At 41.1% G+C, this 22,740-nt stretch overlaps 1 protein-coding gene across 3 annotated transcripts in view; it reads right to left on the bottom strand.

The window, feature by feature from the left end:
* LOC110491936 (adenylate cyclase type 6) overlaps positions 1 to 22,740 on the bottom strand; it is an 82,566-nt gene that overhangs the window by 49,776 nt on the left and 10,050 nt on the right. The window lies entirely within an intron of this gene.

Genomic DNA, 22,740 nt, shown 5'->3' with positions numbered 1-22,740 from the left:
CTATAATCACAACAGACAGATCCGGATGGAACACAGCAGGAGACTAAAGTGAAAACTGTCTTCAAAAGCCTTGGGGCTTAGCATCCCAAATGGTACCCGTATCCCTATATAGTGCACTACTTTTTATCAGGTTCCATCCTGTTGGCAAACAGGCTCCGGCCAAAAGTAGCGCACTATATAGGGAATAGGTTGCCATTTGAAAAAGAGCCTTGGAGCTTGGCGTTCCATGGAGGATGGGGATCAACAGTTAACACAGCGCTAATGGAGCTCAGTCTCCCACCGCCATTCTCATCTAAATCCCTCTATTTACTTTAGTACAGGGGCCAGGACTGGTCTTTAGTGCAGTGTCCGTCAGACCTGGGTTCAAATACTATTCAAAATCGTTCAAATAAGTGGAGCGTTTGCATTAGCTTGCCTGAAGTGCCAGATGGGACCGGTTTGCACTTGAGGGAGTGTTCTGCTGGTTTCATTACACCAGCCAAGCTCAATCAAGACTATTTAAAGTATTTAAAAGAAAACAAATACTACTTTATTTTCTTTACACTGCTGAATTTAGCTCCCAGGGAGGACTTGATTAATTATTGTGAAGATCTAGATTATAGACTACATTTCTTGCACATACCCTTTTCATATAAAATTGTTTACATAGTACAGAGCACATACAGTACATGCTTAATACAAACTGACGGTACATTATGTTTAAAGTCATTTAGACCATGTTGCTAATAATAATGAGGATAATGGATCAAGAGCCTGTTTAGACTTGCATTTCTGTTATATTTAGCAATATTTCCCTTTTCCCCCACCCTAACTCATCAAGTCTGCAAACTTACATTTAAATGTCTTAAGGGGTAAAATGTTTACTTATTTTATGTTTTGCTTTCTTTCTTTCTTTCTCTCTCAATACCTTAAGGCCCCCCCAAAAATATGCTGCTTAAAAGAGATTTTATATGTAAGGCTGCCACTCACCGTTACATGGGGGACCAATGTGGTGGGGAACGACCAATGCGTGGGGAGTTTCCCTGTGGGTCCTGCTTTTTGTTTCACATCCATGGGCTTATTAACACTGAAGATAACAATTACATCAATAATAATACATTATTTTCAAAACAATGGCACCGCTAGGTATTTTCTCTTGGAAAGACCTAAAATGTCCCATTAAACATTCTAGCTGTCTTGATAACCTAGCAAGAAACCATGTTGATAGAGCAATTCTCCAAAAGGACACACATAGAATATAGAACCATTTGTACAAACGGACTGCTTTTTCATCAGCACCGAACAAAACTAAAGGTGTAATCATAAAGATGCATAAGAAACTAAAAATCACCATCTTGGGTAAAGCTGAAAACCAAGAAGGCAGAATCACTTTGTTTAAATGCATCCATAATGGAAAGAAAATCAAATCAAAGTTTATTTGTCACGTGTGCCGAATACAACAGGTGTAGTAGACCTTACAGCGAAATGCTTACTTACAGGCTCTAACCAACTGTGCAATTTCTAAGTTAAAAAAAAAGGTATTAGGTGAACAATAGATAAGTAAAGAAATAAAAACAACAATAAAAAATAACAGTAGTGAGGCTATAACAGTAGCGAGGCTACAGTTGAAGTCAGAAGTTTACATACACTTAGTTTTGGCAAGTCGGTGAGGACATCTACTTTGTGCAAGACAAGTAATTTTTCCAACAACTGTTTACAGACAGATTATTTCACTTATAATGCACTGTACCACAACTCCAGTGGGTCAAAAGTTTAGATACACTAAGTTGACTGTGGCTTTAAACAGCTCGGAAAATTCTAGAAAATTACATCATGGCTTTAGAAGCTTCTCATAGGCTAATTGACATAATTTGAGTCAATTGGAGGTGTACCTGTGGATGTATTTCAATGCCTACCGTCAAACTAAGTGCCTCTTTGCTTGACGTCATGGGAAAATCAAAGAAATCAGCCAAGACCTCAGAAAAAAATTATAGACCTCCACAAGTCTGGTTCATCCTTGGGAGCAATTTCTAAACGCCTGAAGGTACCACATCCATCTGTACAAACAATAGTACGCAAGTATAAACACCATGGGACCACGCTGCCGTCATACGCGTTCTGTCTCCTAGAGATGAACGTACTTTGTTGCGAAACGTGCAAATCAATCCCAGAACAACAGCAAAGGACCTTGTGAAGATGCTGGAGGAAACCGGTACAAAAGTATCTATATCCACAGTAAAACGAGTCCTATGTCGACATAACCTGAAAGGCCGCTCAGCAAGGAAGAAGCCACTGCTCCAAAACCGTCATAAAAAAGCCAGTCTACGGTTTGCAACTGCACATGGGGACAAAGATTGTACTTTTTGGAGAAATGTCCTCTGCTCTGATGAAACAAAAATAGAACTGTTTGGCCATAATGACCATCGTTATGTTTGGAGGAAAAAGGGTGGTGCTTGCTAGCCGAAGAACACCAACATTATGTGGATATATTGAAGCAACATCTCAAGACATCAGTCAGGAAGTTAAAGCTTGGTCGCAAATGGGTATTCCAAATGGACAATGACCCCAAGCGTACTTCCAAAGTTGTGGCAAATGGCATAAGGACAACAAAGTCAAGGTATTGGAGTGGCCATCACAAAGCCCTGACCTCAATCCTATTGAAAATTTGTGGGCAGAAATGAAAAAGCATGTGAGAGCAAGGAGGCTTACAAACCTGACTCAGTTACACCACTTTTGTCAGGAGAAATTAGCCTAAATTCACACAATTTATTGTTGGAAGCTTGTGGAAGGCTACCCGAAACGTTTGAACCAAGTTCAACAATTTAAAGGCAATACTACCAAATTCTAATTGAGTGTATGTAAACTTCTGACCCACTGGGAATGTGATGAAAGAAATAAAAGCTGAAATAAATCATTCTCTCTACTATTATTCTGACATTTCATATTCTTTCAATAAGTTGGTGATCCCAACTGGCCTAAAATAGGGAATTTTTACTAGGATTAATAGTCAGGAAGTGTGAAAAACTGAGTTCAAATGTATTTGGCTCAGGTGTACGGTAACGTCCGACTTCAACTATATATATGCAATGAGAGAAAAACATTTTTTAAATTGATTTTAGAATAAGGCTGTAACGTAACAAAATGTGGGAAAAGTCAAGGGGTCTGAATACTTTCCGAATGCACTGTATTTCGTTCCTTAAATATAACCATTGACAGACATTAACAGAACGCTCAAATCAATTCAATCCGACCTCAGTAGATGGACTAACATACCAATTGCTGTAACCGGAAGAATATCTATAGTCAAAATAAATATATTGCCACGGCTGACTTTCTGTAGTTCAATGCTTCCCTGGGGTCCCCCTTCTGGCTGTAGGGATCAAATTCATGTATACATTTTAAAATGTATATGTCAAGTAAGCAATCCCGGATAAAGTTACCGAACTTACAAAGAGGGAAAGACATAGGTGGACTAACAATCAAATCAACGTTTATTTGTCACGTGCGCCGAATTACAACAGTGCATTCCACCTATCCTAAATTGATTGAAACATGATTCTTCCGCTCCCTGGCTGAGTATAGAGAAACATGGCATATTACTCTGGAAGAAGTGGCCTTTCCTGATATCTCCCTTAAACAATGCAAACTACTCTTTGTTCCTATTATTGCTCACACAATTACTTTTTGGTACAATTTTGAAAAACAATGTAACTGGGAATCAATAATGCCCTTGCGATCTGGAGGACGGCCTTTTGCATCCCCCCCAAGGGTCAAAATGTAGAATCCGTATACTTTCTGATATCATGGACAAGATTTGAAAGACACACACATTACCAGGCAACTCATTTTGTCTAAATGATATTAACAGAATATAAAAAAAATATGACCTTGGCATTCCGTAATCTCAACCATTAATTTATACATTTTAAGTTTGTTCACAGACTGTATTTAACACTTAGGAAACATTTTATGATGAACAGGCTCCCAACTGTTCACCGTGTGCCATAAATCAGGTATGCACATTCTTTCATATGATGCTGGATTGCCCTGCAGTTAAATGCTCCTGGGACAAAGCTACAAAATTAATTTAGAAGTGCATGAATGTAAATGTTCAATGCTTTGCATCTATCTACTATGTTACTTAACAATGCGAGCTCCTTGAATCTCTCAATCAGAGAGATAACTGGCTCTTAGACGGCAATCACCTCACTCTCTCTTAATTCACCAATGGATACAGCTACTATTAGAAGTTAGGACATAACTATCGACAGTGAGAATGAATGGTGCAACTAAAGGATCAATTGAGGCATGGCCAAATATACAGTGATGTAAACGTTTTCCGAGTTGACAAGCAACCTGGATGTCTTAAAGAGGTGGGAAAATAGCAATTTCCTGTTCTTGGCCCTCTTTTGGCCCCCTACAAACTGGATGTGTACCAAAATCATTAAAAGTGCCAGTAATAAAGCCTTTCCTGAAATAGCCAAACTTTGACCCAGATTTAAAAAAACTATCAGCCTATAATCAAATCTCGCATTCCTCTCAAATATTTTAGAAAAATCAGTTGATCTGCAACTCACTGCCTTCCTGAAAACAAACAATGTATATGAAATGCTCCAGTCTGGTTCTAGACCCCATCATAGTAATGAGACCCCACAGGAAGGTGGTAAATTACCTTTTAATGGCATCAGACCAAGGCTCTACGTCTGTCCTCGTTCTCCTTAGTGCCGCTTTCGACACCATCGGTCACCACATTATTTTGGAGTGATTGGAAACCCTAATTGGTCTACGTGGACAAGTTCTTGCCTGGTTTAGATCTTATCTGTCAGAAAGATATCAGTTCATCTCTGTGGATGGTTTGTCCTCTGACAAATCAATGGTAAGTTTCGGTGTTCCTCAAGGTTCGGTTCTAGGACCACTATTGTTTTCACTATCTCTCTCTCTGATTTGGTCCAAGAATATCTAACCAAAGCTGGAGGCAAGGCTTTAACCTATAGAGCTCAATTTCTATGGAATGGTCTGCTGATCCATGTGAGAGAAGCAGACTCGGTCTCAACCTTTAAGTCTTTACTGAAGACTCATCTCGTCAGTAGGTCCTATTATTGAGTGTAGTCTGGCCCAGGGATGCAAAGGTGAACGGCACGGCACTGGAGTGACGAACCCCCCCTGCTGTCTCTGCCTGGCCGGCTCACCAAGACCGAGTTTGGGAAACCCTGGCCTAAATGGTTTTGTATGTTTTTTTTTGGTGCTGATCCAGTTTCTACTGTTCTGCAGGTCAGCACATGTTGACTGGGTAGGGTTGAGGGTGGAGTACCACTTTTTAGTTTATTTTCCTTTTAATACTGAATGTACTATTACTTAATATGTAACCCGTTTCAGGAAACTAGGCGTATGTCACGAGTTCACAGGAGAGCCATTTGAAGTGTTGTTTTTTTAATATCAAAATGCCGTTTTTTTGGCAGAAATGCCTTCTGGAACATGTGCCTTAATAAAAAACTTGTATGCCATCTGTAAATAGAAATACAATTGTTAAATTATGAGCCTTGTTGGTTAAGCCACAGAAAAGAACAGCAACCTTCCCACTAGCCATGATTGGCTGAGATAATGAGTGGGGTGGACATGCCGAGAGAGAAGTTCAGTTTGGTCTTCCATATAGCAGGCTTCTGTCTATTTGAGCTGGTCAGTCTGTGTTGGTAATCCTGTCGAACGCAGCTTCTTTTTTTTTATGTATCGTGTAGTGTTGCTCTACACTTTCTGGAGGATCGAGTTTTGAAATCAGTGGAATTAGAGTATGATAGCTAAAAGATGGAGAAAACACCTGTCTCCGGATTACATCTTCAAACTAAGGGCAACTGTGGCATGGTATCTGAGACAGGGAGACGCGTCCATCATGCATGATGATGTATATGGGTAAGATATTCTAGATTTCAGATATTACACATTTCAAATTTTTACAGAAAGTGGTTTAATTTCAAGATAAATTGTACTGTTAGCTAGCTAGCTAATGTTATCTGGCTGGCTCCCTAGCTAACTAGCTGTGCATGACGTTATTGTTCATATCCCAGAACCGTTTGCCTTGCTAGTTAGAGCTAGCTAACGTTGAACCTGGTTTTGTTAGCTCCCAGCAGATTCATGCAGAGTAGTAACATCTTGATTTGGCACTATGTTCATTGTTGTTTAACTATTCTAACGTTAGCTGGCTGACTCGTTAGCTAATGATCTTGGCCAACAACCTCCTTCCCTCAGTAAGAGCATTGAAGATGGGTCGTGGCTGGGTCTTCCAGCATGACAACGACCCGAAACACACAGCCAGGGCAACTAAGGAGTGGCTCCGTAAGAAGCATCTCAAGGTCCTGGAGTGGCCTAGCCAGTCTCCAGACCTGAACCCAATAGAAAATCTTTGGAGGGAGCTGAAAGTCCGTATTCCCCAGCGACAGCCCTGAAACCTGAAGGATCTGGAGAAGGTCTGTATGGAGGAGTGGGCCAAAATCCCTGCTGCAGTGTGTGCAAACCTGGTCAAGAACTACAGGAAACGTATGATCTCTGTAATTGCAAACAAACGTTTCTGTACCAAATATTAAGTTCTGCTTTTCTGATGTATCAAATACTTATGTCATGCAATAAAATGCAAATTAATTACTTAAAAATCATAATGTGATTTTCTGGATTTTTGTTTTAGATTCCGTCTCTCACAGTTGAAGTGTACCTATGATAAAAATAACAGACCTCTACATGCTTTGTAAGTAGGAAAACCTGCAAAATCGCCAGTGTATCAAATACTTGTTCTCCCCACTGTATGAGCGAAATGAGCATTACTTTGAATTATGTATAAAAATAAATAACATGTTGTCCAAAGGTAAAAGGAAAATATGGAAAATAATCAATGAAAATGTTATATGAGCTGAATATATGAATTTGAAGATTTTACCTAAACCTAAATTGTGGTCCACCCAAAAAATACAAACATACTACTTGAACCCAGGTCTGGTGTCTGTTATTAGAAGTTTCAGCTGTGTTAGCCTATCCTCACTCTAATTACTGTTCTTAAGTCTCATCAGTGGTGTTATGTGCAATATTTACGTTATCGCTTATCCTGTGGTACATCCCAAGTGACACCCTATTCCCTACTTTTGACCAGATTCCCTATATGGTGCACTACATTTGACTAGAGCCCTAAATAGGGAATAGGGTGTTATTTGGAACTCCTCCCACCCACTAGTATGGTGCACTGTAGAGTTATCCAGTATTGTATCACTGTAGTATCACCCTTCTAAGCTGTAACACAATGACAGGATGAGTCACACACGTGTGTGTGCGTGCACGTGTGTCTATCTCACTCGCTCTCTTACACTGTGTATCCCTAGGTTTCTCTTCTCCCTCTCTCTCTCTCTGTGTATGTCTCACTACCTCACTCTCTATCTCTTTCTCAGCTGGGCTCCTGTGTTTCCATAATCTGAGCCAGTGTATCGTAGGCCTCCAGGGTTTGTCTTTCCCTATGGACTTGTTTGGCGCCCGTGAAATCTGAACGAAGAATTCTCACCGCCATTAGCCAAGTCTGCTGTACTATGTTAAAGACAGAGAGAGAGAGACAGATCACACAGTCCACTTTGCTGAGCCAAACCAAGCTCTACTAAGCTGGCCTGGTTACGCATCCACCAGTTGCTGGAAAATACAATATCCAAGCCAACACAGTTCGGTCTGGTTCGGTACGATAGTGTAAAATGGGTACCAGTTTACTGGGTTGATCAATGATCCCATAGCACAAAGGGCCCAGTAGGACCCTGAAGACCAGAGGAGTGAGCAAAACAATATTGATCTGCATTTAATGGAAATTAAGCTCTCCTGTCCATGCTAACTGCTAACTCTGTGAGGCTGCCCTCATTCACTCTGACTGGGGTAAATGTCAGTGGGCCATGCGTCACAGATTGGTCTCCCTCATACAATTACAATGAATAGAAGTACCAGTCCACCCATTATGGCATAATTCATTTACTTGAACGGGTCCCCGTTCTACTAATTCTATGGTCTACCTAACACTTACCTCACAGTGCGAGCAATACACGCAGAAGTGAGGTATTTTCTGAGCAAAAAGTGTGGATAATTAGTCTAAGGTAGATGTGGTGATGGCTGGTGGTTGGTTGTCAGGCCGTTTTCTTACGTAAGGAAAGAGTTCTGCCCTAAATGCATTATGTACACCTCTCAGACTGTGACAACTCATTGATTGGTATCTTGTTCACCACTGGTGTGCAGAACTGGGTGTACATACTATTCAAAATCTTTCGAATCTGTTAAGCATTTGCTTAAGACTGCCTGGAGTACCAGGTGGGCAGAGTTTGAACTTTTGGGACTTGTCTAATGGGTTCCATTCAACAGGCAAGCTCAATAGAACACAGCTGAAGTATTTGAAATGTTTTGAACAGTATTTGAATCCAGGTGTGCTAATGTGCACCAGGAGGATCAGTATGTTATCTTTCCACTGGGTTGACCTGCAGACAGCGAGTTGAGTGACTACACAACAAACTAATTCCACAGAAACAGGTTTTTCCACTAGCAGCAGCACCAGGTCTAAACAAACTGCAGACACAAATCATGGTCTATATGTGCAGTCAAATATATTGGCACCCTTGCACATTTCACAATTTCTTCTCAAATAATTAGACATTTAAATACATGTAATAAAAAGCTGTTGCACAGGACCAACAGCAAAAAAAACTAAACTGGAATCGCGATTTTTCACAAAGTCAAAAAAAAAAAATGTCCTGAACTAAAAAAAAATCGGATTATTATGTCAAGAGCCAAGTGATCTTGTTTACTGTGTAATTTATCTCACCTGTGAAAATGATTAGGTGCCTACAGGGTAAAAAAATAACTATTCAACCAGAACAGAACATTCTGCTCCGTTGCACTCCATTAATAAAGGGCAAGGGTGCCAATACATTTGACTGTCTGTACTCTAGTACTACCACAGACTACCATGTACATTCTGTAGTTCCTCTTACTGTTCCTAAGTAGTGTGTAGCAACTGTTGCTACCATATGCGCCTGCCAGTGCAACAAGGATGAGTAAGTTGAAGGAAAGGTCAGTACAGAATGAGGGTGAGATTAATATACTTATATCTAAATACATATTCTATATAGACTACTCCATAGTGCTTAAAACGCTCTACAGACTAAGCCCTGTCTAAGCCGGGGGGGGGGGTTCTACTAAGCTATATGGAAAGGTTTTAAAGAAAGTCATACCAAGGATCATTTAGCTATTTGATTTTGAATTGTAAGACTCCTTGAACTATATATATATATATATATATATATAAAAAAAGAATTACTTGATAAAACACCGGGGGACCATCAGACGAGTCTTGTGAGGCTTCATACATGTACTGTATGTATGTGTTCGATTCCTATTAAACAATATGAACATGTACCACGTTGCACCTTGGTCCTCACCTTCTTCCACCAATGGCCGTTACATAATGTAGTAAACTGTGTCACCACAGCAACATGGAGAATAGCTACAGCTAAGCAATAACTGATGCAGTATATCACAATAATCCATATCATCTCAATATAAAACACTATAGTCAATATATCCAGTGTGTCCAACTGCCAGGACTTTTCTTTGAGAATCAAAGAAAAAAATGCCTTCCTCACCATCTTAAATAAGCATGCCCCATTCAAGAAATTTAGAACCAGGAAAAGATATAGCCCTTGGTTCTCTCCAGACCTGACTGCACTAAACCAACACAAAAACATCCTATGGCGTTCTGCATTAGCATCGAACAGCCCCCATGATATGCAACTTTTCAGGGAAGTTAGAAACCAATATACACAGGCAGTTAGAGAAGCCAAGGCTAGCTTTTTCAAGCAGAAATTGCTTCCTGCAACACAAACTCAAAAAAGTTCTGAGACACTGTAAAGTCCATGGAGAATAAGAACACCTCCTCCCAGCTGCACACTGCACTGAGGATAAGAAACTCTGTCACCACTGATAAATCCACTATAATTGAGAATTTCAATAAGCATTTTTCTACGGCTGGCCATGCTTTACACCTGGCTACCCCTACACCGGTCAACTGCACTGTACCCCCCCACAGCAACTCGCCCGAGCCTTCCCCATTTCACTCCCAAATCCAGTCAGCTGACATTCTGAAAGAGCTGCAAAATCTGAACCCCTACAAATCAGCCGGGCTAGACAATCTGGACCCTTTCTTTCTAAATTTATCTGCCGAAATTGTTGCAGCCACTATTACTAGCATGTTCAAACTCTCTTTCGTGTAGTCTGAGATTCCCAAAGAGGGGGGACAGTCTTGACCCAACCTGCTACAGACCTATATCTATCCTACCCTGCCTTTCTAAGGTCATCAAAAGCCAAGTCAACAAACAGATTACCGACCATATCAAATCCCACCGCACCTTCTCCGCTATGCAATCTGGTTTCAGAGCTGGTCATGGGTGCACCTCAGCCACACTCAAGGTCCTAAACGATATCTTAACCGCCATCGATAAGAAACAATACTGTGCAGCCGTATTCATTGACCTGGCCAAGGCTTTAGACTCTGTCAATCACCACATCCTCATCGGCAGACTCGATAGCCTTGGTTTCTCAAATGATTGCCTCGCCTGGTTCACCAACTACTTCTCTGATAGAGTTCAGTGTGTCAAATCGGAGGGCCTGTTGCCGGGCCTCTGGCAGCCTTATGGGGGTGACACAGGGTTCAATTCTCTCTTCTCTGTATACATCAATGATGTGGCTCTTGCTGCTGGTGAGTCTCTGATCCACCTCTACGCGGACGACACCATTCTGTATACTTCTGGCCCTTCTTTGGACACTGTGTTAACAACCCTCCAGATGAGCTTTAATGCCATACAACTCTCCTTCCATGGCCTCCAACTGCTCTTAAATACAAGTAAAACTAAATGCATGCTCTTCGACCAATCGCTGCCTGCACCTGCCCGCCCATCCAGCATCACAACTCTGGAATGTTCTGACTTAGAATACGTGGACAACTACAAATACCTAGGTGTCTGGTTAGACTGTAAACTCTCCTTCCAGACTCACATCAAACATCTCCGATCCAAAGTTAAATCTAGAATTGACTTCCTATTTCACAACAAAGAATCCTTCACTCATGCTGCCAAACATACCCTCGTAAAACTGACCATCCTACCAATCCTGGACTTTGGCGATGTCATTTACAAAATATCCTCCCTTAAGTCACCCCTTATCTCAGCTCGCTGGTCACCATAGCAGCACCCACCTGTAGCACGCGCTCCAGCAGGTATATCTCTCTGGTCACCCCCAAAACCAATTCTTCCTTTGGCCGCCTCTCCTTCCAGTTCTCTGCTGCCAATGACTAGAACGAACTACAAAAATCTCTGGAACTGGAAACACTTATCTCCCTCACTAGCTTTAAGCACCAGATGTCAGAGCAGCTCACAGATTACTGCACCTGTACATAGCCCATCTATAATTTAGCCCAAAAAACTACCTCTTCCCCTTCTGTATTTATTTATTTCGCACCCCTTTATTTTTTATTTCTACTTTGCACATTCTTCCACTGCAAATCTACCATTCCAGTATTTTACTTGCTGTATTGTATTTACTTCGCCACCATGGCCTTTTTTTGTTGCCTTTACCTCCCTTATCTCACCTCATTTGCTCACATTGTATATAGACTTACTTTTCTACTGTATTATTGAATGTATGTTTGTTTTACTCCATGTGTAACTCTGTACTGTTGTATGTGTCGAACTGCTTTGCTTTATCTTGGCCAGGTCGCAATTGTAAATGAGAACTTGTTCTCAACTTGCCTACCTGGTTAAATAAAGGTGAAATAAAAATAAATAAATAAAAACTTTCTAACTTCATGTCCACTTTCTAACTTCATAAAAGTTGGCCATATGTACTGTACTCCTGGTTTGGATGTGTCTTGTCTTACCACTGTTACTAGGGACAATGACGCAACAAACAGCCAAGGGGACAGGTGGTCCACTTCATGAGTTATTCCCTCAGAGCTAGTTGGTCTCTGTGCTGTCGGTCTGTCTAAGCGAGGAGTGTGTGTTCGTGCGCCTATCTGTCCCAGCCACAGTTTGAGCACATGGCGTCAGCCACCAGGCTAGGCAAGACCACAGCAGTCAATACTCAGAAATCCCCACATGCACTCACAATGACCAGGACACATGAGAGCCATATATCTCTATCTATAACCACATTTCCATCCATAGTTTTTATGCAAGTAAAGTCATACCGTATTTTTAAAAAAATAATCACGACAGCTGACGGAAATAGGGCAAAATTGGTTACTGTGTTAGACATGTCTTTGGTCACCTTTGCATGGGTCAAACAAAAAACAGTCTAATGACTGGTTTACAATAGAGCCTCCCACAATGCAGGCGATGTCTGCAGGATGAAGTTGAAGAGCAACTGCAGAAACTTGCAGTCGACTGCAGTGAAAATTTCATGACCTTAGATAACATGATTTCATGCAGTCGACATGTACTCTAGGCACAAGTTGGACTATAAATGCCGACAGATCATTTGGTCATTCGACATGGTGGGATCTTTTTGTGTCGGTATTATGCGAGAAATGGCAGTGGAAACACTTTGTGCAAATATTGATATAATAACCATCATATCGAAGTAAACTTAGAGTAACGCGATGATATGGTGTGGTCCTCCCACTACGACTCAGGAAACCATGCAGTTAATAGGCTACAGATGAAATAAATGATGAGCTTCACAGGGTGGTGAAAGTGCACAGTAATGAGCTTGAAGCGCCTTTCCAATAAATATTGAGGGTCTTATTCTGGTGTCATGATGATCAATGCTTGACTGCCGTTTGACAAATACAAGTATTCTCCATACTAATCTCATTATGTAGGCTAGCCTAACCATACAGTCTACCCACACTTTATCTGCAAGCTGTTGACTACAGCGCACGTGCCAAGAATTTAACACAACAGTTTGAGAAAAGTTTCAGAACAGTTGAAAATGCAATAATGGAAACGCATTGAACTTTAGATTTTATTCAGTACATTAAAACGTACGCGAAAGAGTACATTTTGTGTGCACTATGTCATCACGCACTGATTTTTATAAGCAACAATCTATTCTTGCTTGCAGATATTCCAAAGCTCTGATGGGGAGAGGTGGTGAACAGCAATCTTCAAGTCTTTCCACAGATTTTCAATGAGATTCAAGTCTGGGCTTTGGCTGGGCCACTCAAGGACTTTCACATTCCTGTTCTGAAGCCATTCCAGCGTTGCTTTGATTGTATGCTTGGGGTCATTGTCATGTTGGAACTCTTTGCACTCTGAAGCATACCAGTCTCCCAGTCGCTGCCACTGTAAATCATCCCCATAGCATGATGCTGCCACCACCATGCTTCACAGTAGGGACGGCGTTAGACGGGTGATGAGCTGTGCCTCGTTTTCTCTGGACATATAACTTTGCATTCAGGCCGAAGAGTTACATTTATGTCTCATCAGATCACAATCTTTTGCCTTATGATCTCAGTCCTTCACATGCTTTTTTACAAACTCCAGACATGCTATCACGTGCCTCTTTTTCAGATGTGGCTCCCGTCTGTCCATTTTAACATAAATCCCAGATTGGTGAAGTGTTGCAGAGACTGTTGTCCTTCTGGCAGTTTCTCCCATCTCAGGCAAGGAACACCTCCCTGATCAAGGTCCTTCTTGCCAGGTTGCTCAGTTTGGTCGGACGGTCAGCTCTAGGCAGAATCTGGTTAGTTGCATATTTTTTCAATTTCCCAATGATGGAGACCACTCTGCTCTTACAAACGTTCAACACTCTAGAAATTGTTTTATACCTTTCCACAGATACATGGCTCATTGCAACTCTATCTCGGAAATTATGTCCAAACAATTGAATTGGCCACAGGTGGACTCTAATCAAGTTGTAGTGAGATCTCAGGGATGATCAAAGGAAATTGGATGCACCTGAGCTCAATTTGTAGTGTAGAGGCAAAGGGGTGTGAATACTAATGTTAATGAGATATTTCTGCATTTCATTTTCTAAAAACATGTTTTCACTGTTGTTATGGGGTATTGTGGGTAGATGGTGAGAAAAATTATATTCAATCCATTTTGAATTTTTTCTGAAGGCGTATATATATATATATTTATATATACTACCTGATCAGAAATATATTGGTAATGTTGTAAATGACTATTGTAGCTGGAAATGGCAGATTTTTTGTGGAATATCTACATAGGCGTACAGAGGCCCCTTATCAGCGATTTCTCGCATGGAATAGCCTTCATTTCTCAGAACAAGAATAGACTGACGAGTTTCAGAAGAAAGTGCTTTGTTTCTGGCCATTTTGAGGCTGTAATCGAACCCACAGATGCTGATGCTCCAGATACTCAACTAGTCTAAAGGTGGACAGTTTTATTGCTTCTTTATATCAGTACAACAGTTTTCAGCTGTGCTAACATAATTGCAAAAGGGTTTTCTAATGATCAATTAGCCTTTTAAAATTATAAACTTGGATTAGCTAACAACGTGCCATTGGAACACAGGAGTGACGGTTGCTGATAATGGGCCTCTGTACGCCTATGTAGATATTCCATTCAAAATCAGCCGTTGCCAGCTACAATAGTCATTTACAACATTAACAATGTCTACACTGTATTTCTGATCAATTTGATGTTATTTTAAATGGGCAAAAAAAATGCTTTTCTTTCAAAAACAAGGACATTTCTAATTGACCCCAAACTTTTGAATGGTGGTGTGTATATATATATTTTTTTTTGGGGGGGGGGGGGCTCCTGTAGGTAGCGTTAGTTAGCGCTAGTCGGCCATACCTGCGCAAAAACTCCGGCATTTTTCATTCTATAACTTGTTCTCCATCTTTTTTTTTAAATAGTGAGCAAATATGTTTTCAGCGATGTTATTTCCCTGACTGATCAAAAAAACACTTCTCATGCTCTATTTTGTGTCTGCAGCAGACACATAGTGAGCAATATGTTTGGAACATCAAAATATCAAATCACAATAGATATAGAATTGTGAGAATCGCAAGAATCGTATTGGCACCTAAGTATGGTGATAATATTGTATTGTGAGGTCCCTGGCAATTCCCAGCACTACTATTTAGTGCACTTGTTTTGACCACAACCCTTGGGCTGCCATTTGGGACACGGCCTATGGTTCTGGGACACATGACGGGTGCAGGTGACCCAAAACAATAACAAACTAAATATCCATGACATCATGTGCCATCTTTAATACTGACATGCATGTAGGGTTTAAGTGTGATGTAATGAGATTAAATCAGATGTAGGCCTATAGATGAGGACGGATATGTGTAAGCAAAGGCTTTACCATAGTCACATGCCTCACATTCAGCTTCTTTCTCCCTCCATGCGTCTGGTCAGGTCAATATCACTGGTCAGGTCAATATCATTTGGTGAGGAACGCACAGACAAAAAGTAGCTATGTAGATATGCCTAAATATCCATTCAAGTTTTACACTTCAAACAATTGTTACCCACAACTATTCAGCGTGTAGCCTTCATTTTGTGGTCTGCATTTGTTGAATGGCACTAAAGTGTCCCGTTTCTGATCTCTCCAATCGCTCTAAAGAGTCCGCCCCCTAGAGAATTGGTATGTCAATTATGATGAAATGTCCATGTATTAGGTTCAGCCAAAGCTTTTCAGCCCATGGCCTTGCTTCTGTGGTCTCCATTACCAGCAACAGTTGTTTTGCATGACAGTAAAGTTTCCTGTTTCTGGTCCCTCCACTCTCTCTAATAAATCGTTTTTTTCCAGAGCACCAGAACCTCTGAACCTCAGCTCTTATATGGCCCAAAGTCTGAATGAGGACCTTCTCATCCAGCTCTGTGACTGAGAGAAGACCAAGACTGACATCAAGGGACAGAATAAGTGTCTCTCTCGAGAGCCGGTTATCTATCAATCTTCATCGGTCTGCTTTCATCAGAGTGCCAGCCAGGCCAGGGCTCAGCCAGGGTGAATCGAGATGTAGCCCAGACCGAGCAAGGCAAGCCCAGAACAGAGAACGGAACACAGAGATCTATTGGAAATAATCCTCAGAAGTTCCGTCAGCTCAATCTCATTCTCAGCCGAGCAAGAAATAAAAAGGCCACTCTATGTTAAGGCAGTCTTTGTGGAGAATAGAATTGTGACACACACACACACACACACACACACACAGAGAGAATGAAAAGATATACATGCTGTCGTTTTTCAGGTGGATGAGTCAGCCCGGTGCTATTTCACACACTCTCCATCTCTGTCACCACCCTCTCCGAGTCTCTTTTTTGTCCCTCCTATCAACAGTCTCTCTCTGCCCCTGATACTTCATGTCCATTTCCAGAGGGAAAATTCAAGTAAGGTGAAAAGCAAAAAACATAGAAGGGGGAGAGAGGTTTGTGTGTGTGTGGAGAGAGAAAGAGAGAGGTCTCAGAAGAGGAGAAGAGTTTCCCAGATTTGGGATGTCTGGCCATATGATGCCAAGGGGCCTCCCAGCCTCCCTCCCTCCATCCCTCTGGGCTGGCTAAACTGAATGGGGCTCTACTGTACATTCACAAAATCACTGGTGGCAAATACAGACAGAGGCTGACTGGCAGATTGTTCCCCAGAGAGAGTGAACAATTGTGCACACTACTATCATTCACCACTGACTCAAAGGGAGTACATACAATCATCATCACGCTCATTTTTTTCAATTTGAATAAAGTCACATAAAACCTTTTCGATATGATTTACTTTATGTAACTCAAGAATGTCGTAGAACTAGTGGAAGGAGCGCTACAGCAGTGTCCTCCCTCCTTCCCACCACTAGAGCTCATGTCCCTGTCATTGATTGCTCATGGGACTGGAACTTATTCCCATGGATGGGATGGAGAAAGGGAGAGAAACCCTGTCCGCACCAAATGGCACCCTATATAGGGACACAGGCACAGTCCCTGCCAGACATTCCCCCGGGCCTGTTAACACCCATGCATGGCCAGTCCAGTCCCTACAGCCCCAGGCCAGTTCACAGTCTATCAGGAGGCCATGATCACCAGACCAGGCTGGCCAGCCACCCTTCTCTGCCAAAACCAATAAGGCAGCGAGCCTCACACAGCCAACCACTGAGACCACAGACACACACTCCCTGGATCCCAAATCGACCCCCAGCCCCTACCCCCAAATGCACGTGGAGATCTGACAGGATTGGATAGGTGTCTGCAATATGGCAGCAATCAGAAGGTAAATTGAAGCTTTATATTTCCAGAATACAGTTCTTCATCTATCCAATCCTCCCAGATCTCCACAAGTATCTAGGTGGTAGGCGCTAGTGGTTGAATCAATGATGTACAGTGCCTTCAGAAAGTATTCATACCCTTTGACTTATTCCACATTTTGTTGTGTTACAGCCCGAATTCAAAATGAATGTCATTTTTGTTTTCTTACCCAACTACACACTATACCCCATAATGATAAAGTGTAAACTAATTGAAAATGAAATACCTAATTTACATAAGTATTCACACTTCTGAGTCAATACTTTGCAGAAGCACCTTTGGCAGCGATTACAGCGTTGAGTCGGCTTGGGTATCAGCATTGCACATCTGGATTTGGGGATTTTCTCCCATTCTTCCTTGCAGATTTTCTCAAGTTTTGTTAAGTTAGATGGGGAGCGGCGGTGAACAGCAATCTTCAAGTCTTTACACATACTTTCAATGGTATTCAAGTCTGGGCTTTGGCTGGGCCACTCAAGGACTTTCACATTCTTGTCCTGAAGCCATTCCAGCACTGCTTTGGCTATATGCTTGGGGTCATTGTCCTGCTGGAACATAAATCTTCGTCCCAGTCTAAAGTTGTCTGCACTCTGAAGCAGGTTCTCAACAAGAATTTGCCTGTATTTGGCTCCATTCAAAGTTCTCTCTATCCTTACCAGTCTCCCAGTCCCTGCTGCTGAAAAGCATCCCCACAGCATGATGCTTCCACCACCATGCTTCACGGCAGCCATCTCTTTCTTCCATCTCAGCCAAGGAACTCTCTAGTTCTGTCAGAGTGGTCATTGGGTTCTTGATCACCTCCCTGACCAAGGTCCTTCTTGCCCGGTTGCTTAGTTTGGTCGGACGACCAACTAGGCAGAGTCTGGGTAGTTCCATATTTTTTCAATTTTCCAATGATGGAGACCACTGTGCTATTGGAAAAGTTCAACACACTAGAAATAGTTTTATACCCTTCCCCAGATATATTCCTCATCACAATCTTGGACATTACGGACAGTTCCTTGAACTTAATGGTATGGTTTCTGCTCTGACATGCACGGTCAACTGTGGGACCTTATATAGACAGGTGTGTATCTTTCTAAATAAATGTCCAGACAATTGAATTGGCCACAGGTGGACTCCAATCAAGTTGTAGTGACATCTTAGGGAGAATGACAGGAAAATGGATGCAACCTGAGCTCAATTTGGAGTGTCATTTCTTCCCCTTCTAAAAACATGTTTTCAGGTCATTAATATGGGGTACTGTTTATAGATGCATGAGAAAAAAAACCCATATTTAATCCATTTTGAATTCAGGCTGTAACAACAAAATATGGAAAAAGTCAAGGGGTATGAATACTTTCTGAAGGCACTGTATATAAATCACTAGATTGCTGATGCTATTTTTTGGCCATCGAGAACCGGTCAGACATATTGGCACTCCCCAGTAAAAGCAGGGAATGAATGGAATTCTACAGTGCTTCAAGGACAAAATCAAATCAAAAGTATTTTTTTGTTGTAGTGGGGACAGTAACATTAGTCATAAAAAAATATATACTTTAAGATAAACAGTAACATTCAAAAACATTTATCTCACTTAATAGAATGTAAAAGTATGCATTAAAGTGTCTGTAATAGAATAAACGTCACCAAAGAAATGATGTAGACATCAATAAATGCATTTCTATAGCTTCCAAAATATATTTTTAGCAATGATGGCGGAGTGCCAACATGGAGGCATGGTGGCTTCAACATAGTGTACATATAGTGTACATATAGTGTCAACTAGTACATAGAAATGATTGAGTTGAATGCTAAAGGGTCAATTTGGGATTCAGTGTCTGTCTAGGGAGGGAGTGGAGAGTGGACAGTGCACAAGCAAAGCACCAGACCACTGAACCAGTAGTAGACTGTGCCATGTCAATACGGTCCCATTCAGAGTGGTTGTATCTACAGATTAAGGATCTTACATTTGAGCCAATTTACTAGAGCAGGAAAAGAATCCTGCAGCAACAGGAAATGTCAATTATTATGTGGATTATAATTAAATGTACATTTTTGTAGGGTTTAATACATTTTTCATTAGGGCAAATCGAGTCGGACATTTCAAAGTGGAAATGACTAACTTCAGAAGCCTTTTTAAAACAAATACAATACCAGTTTGAATTTCCTGCTTTCCAGGAACATTCTCAGCAACAAAAGAGTGATCAAATTAGGATCCCACGTCTGTATCATACTACACTGCATACCAAATGGCACCCTATTCCCTATTTAGTGCAGTCGTGATTTTAAATGGTACTGATCTAATGGACATGTCAATAACTTGTCATACCAAATAGTATCATAACTATAAATCGATATGTTTTGATAGACTCTGTGTAGAGCAGAAGCTACTGCTACTGGCAATTTGTCAAGAACTCTTTATCTGAAGTGTTTGCTTATGGACTGTTTATAAAGTAATGTCAACAATTTGACATGACTTGTTCATGTATTTATCAACATTAGTAAGTAAAGTTTAGCAAACTATGTAATAACGTTTATAGGCAGTTTATATGCAATAATCATTCATAATGCATAAATCTAGTAAGAAAAAAAGTTTGGGTCAATCTCTTCCTCTATTTTCAAGCAATGGATATTCAGTTCTGTTCCTTTGTCAAGTCCATTGGACTATCAGAATCCTCCCCAACGCCCCCATCCGCAAAATATTCCCCCACCCCTTACACAAAGCCACAATGGCATCCTTGTCTCGGTGAATTGAGGCTTGAATATGAATGCTACTGTATAATATTATCATGATATTCCTGCAAAACACAGCTAAACAGGCTCATTCAATCCAAATGACCTTCTACAAACTCCAAAGGAGCTTCTGATCGTCGCCCTGAAGCTGAAAACACACACGAACGCACATGCAGCTTCATTAAAAATAACATTTTAAGGCGGCCAACACTTCACTATCCCATCTACTTTTAGTAAGGCACCTTTGACACCACACCATGGGAGAATGGTGAAAGGAGTGTGGGTGAGTGTATGCGTGAAATATAGAGTCCGTACACAGTTTATCCTATATTAATGCAGAGGGAAGAAAAAGTAGGTTGCTTCAAGCCATGGATAGTCGTGGGTAGTGGGGCCTGATTGTAAAAGGATAAATAGGGGGCCCAGGCTGAGAAGGAAGAGGTGGAGTGATTTTGTATCTTTCTTCTCATGCCAAAAGTGTGTTCCCTGAAAAGCTCATTGAAGTTTAGCTACACTCCATCTAGCAAGAATTTGGATTGAGCAAGACTCCATGCATGGTCATGCATTGTTTTTTAAAAGTTAAACTTACAGTGTCAAGAAACAGTATGTGAACCCTTTGGAATGACATGGATATATGAATAAACTGGTCATCAAATTTGATCGGATCTTCATCTAAGTCACAACAATAGACAAGCATAGTGTGCTTAAACTAATAACACACAAATTATTGTATTTTTCTTGTCTATGTTGAATACATCATTTAAACATTCACAGTGTAGGTTGGAAGAAGTATGTGAACCTCTGGGTTAATTGGAGTCAGGTGTCACATTCTGACCTTAGTTCCTTTGTTTTGTCTTTTGTTTTAGTATGGTCAGGGCGTGAGTTGGGTGGGTTGTCGATGTTAGTTTGTCTATGATTTTCTATTTCTGTGTTTGGCCTGGTATGGTTCTCAATCAGTGGCAGCTGTCAATCGTCATCCCTGATTGAGAACCATATTTAGGTAGCCTGTTTTCCATTGTGTTTTGTGGGTGGTTATTTTCTGTTTAGTGTTGTACCTTACAGGACTGTTCGTTGGTTGTTTATTGTTTTGTTTTCAGTGTTCATTAAAATATTTAAAATATGAACACTTACCACGCTGTACCTTGGTCCTCCTCTCCTTCCCCAGACGACAAGCGTTACATCAGGAGTCCAATCAATGAGACGAGATTGGAGATGTTGGTTAAGAGCATACCTTTCTTTTTTACTCACAAACTTTGAGTTTGCTATTCACAAGAAGCACTGCCTGATGTGCACCATGCCTCGAACAAAAGAGATCTCAGTAGACCTAAGATTAAGAACTGTTGACTTGCATAAAGCTGGAAAGGGTTACAAAAGTATCTCTAAAAGCCTTGATGTTCATCAGTCCATGGTAAGACAAATTGTCTATAAATGGAGAAAGTTCAGCACTGTTGCTACTCTCCCTAGGAGTGGCCGTCCTGCAAAGATGACTGCAAGAGCACAGCGCAGAATGCTTAATGAGGTTAAGAAGAATCCTAGAGTGTCAGCTAAAGACTAACAGAAAACATGCTAACGTCTCTGTTGATGAGTCTACGATACGTAAAACACTAAACAAGAATGGTGTTCATGAGAGGACACCACGGAAGAAGCCACTGTTGTCCAGAAAAAACATTGCTGCACATCTGAAGTTTGCAAAAGTGCACCTGGATGTTCCACAGCGCTACTGGCAAAATATTCTGTGGACAGATGAAACTACAGTTGAGTTGTTTGGAAGGAACACACAACACTATGTGTGGAGAAAAAAGGCACAGCACACCAACATCAAAACCTTAACCCAACTGTAAAGTATGGTGGAGAGAGCATCATGGTTTGGGGCTGCTTTGCTGCAGCTTGCTATCATCGACAGAAATATGAATTCCCAAGTTTACCAAGACATTTTGCAGGAGATTGTTTGGCTACTTGTCCGCCAATTGAAGCGCAACAGAAGTTGGATGATACAATAGGACAACAACCCAAAACACAGAAGTAAATCAACTGCAGAATGGCTTCATCAGAAGAAAAATACACCTTCTGGAGTGGCCCAGTCAGAGTCCTGACTTCAACCTGATTGAGATGCTGTGGCCTGACCTCAAGACAGCAGTTCACACCAGGCATCACAGGAATATTGCTGAAACAGTTTTGTAAAGAGGTATGGTCCAAAATTCCTCCTGACCGTTGTGCAGGTGTGATCCGCAACTACAGAAAACATTTGGTTGAGGTTATATTGCTTCCAAAGGAGGGTCAACCAGTTATTAAATCCAAGGGTTCACATACTTATCCCAACCTGCCCTATGAATGTTTACACGGTGTGTTCAATAAAGTTTGTGTGTTATTAGTTTAAGCAGACTATGTTTTAAGCAGACTATGTTTGTCTACTGTTGCAACTTAGATGAAGATCAGATCAAATTGTATGATGAATTTATGGAGAAATCCAGATACGAGTTCACATACTTTTGCTTGCCACTGTATATATTTTTTACGTATGCCAAGCCCTATTCTACATACCTGGTTTGTGGCGTAATTTTGGTCAAATGAGTTTAACACGGGATAACTGGTACCACGAAAATGGCTCACCTTTTAGCCAGGTAAATATCTATGGCACCGAATCCTTCAGAACTCCATCTATCCTGAATGAAGAGTCTGAGTCGCAAGTTGAGGACCAATGAAATCAGATTCCGGTCCCTATCGCAAAGATTGCGCCATCATCCCCTTCATTTAAATTAGAACGGACTAAATATTTGATCAATCA

The sequence above is a fragment of the Oncorhynchus mykiss genome, chromosome 16 (assembly GCF_057628025.1).
Source record: "Oncorhynchus mykiss isolate SJ-2025 chromosome 16, ASM5762802v1, whole genome shotgun sequence".
Taxonomy (NCBI): domain Eukaryota; kingdom Metazoa; phylum Chordata; class Actinopteri; order Salmoniformes; family Salmonidae; genus Oncorhynchus; species Oncorhynchus mykiss.
The sequence above is the reverse complement of the archived record's forward strand: the minus strand, read 5'-3'. Positions and strand labels throughout refer to the sequence as shown.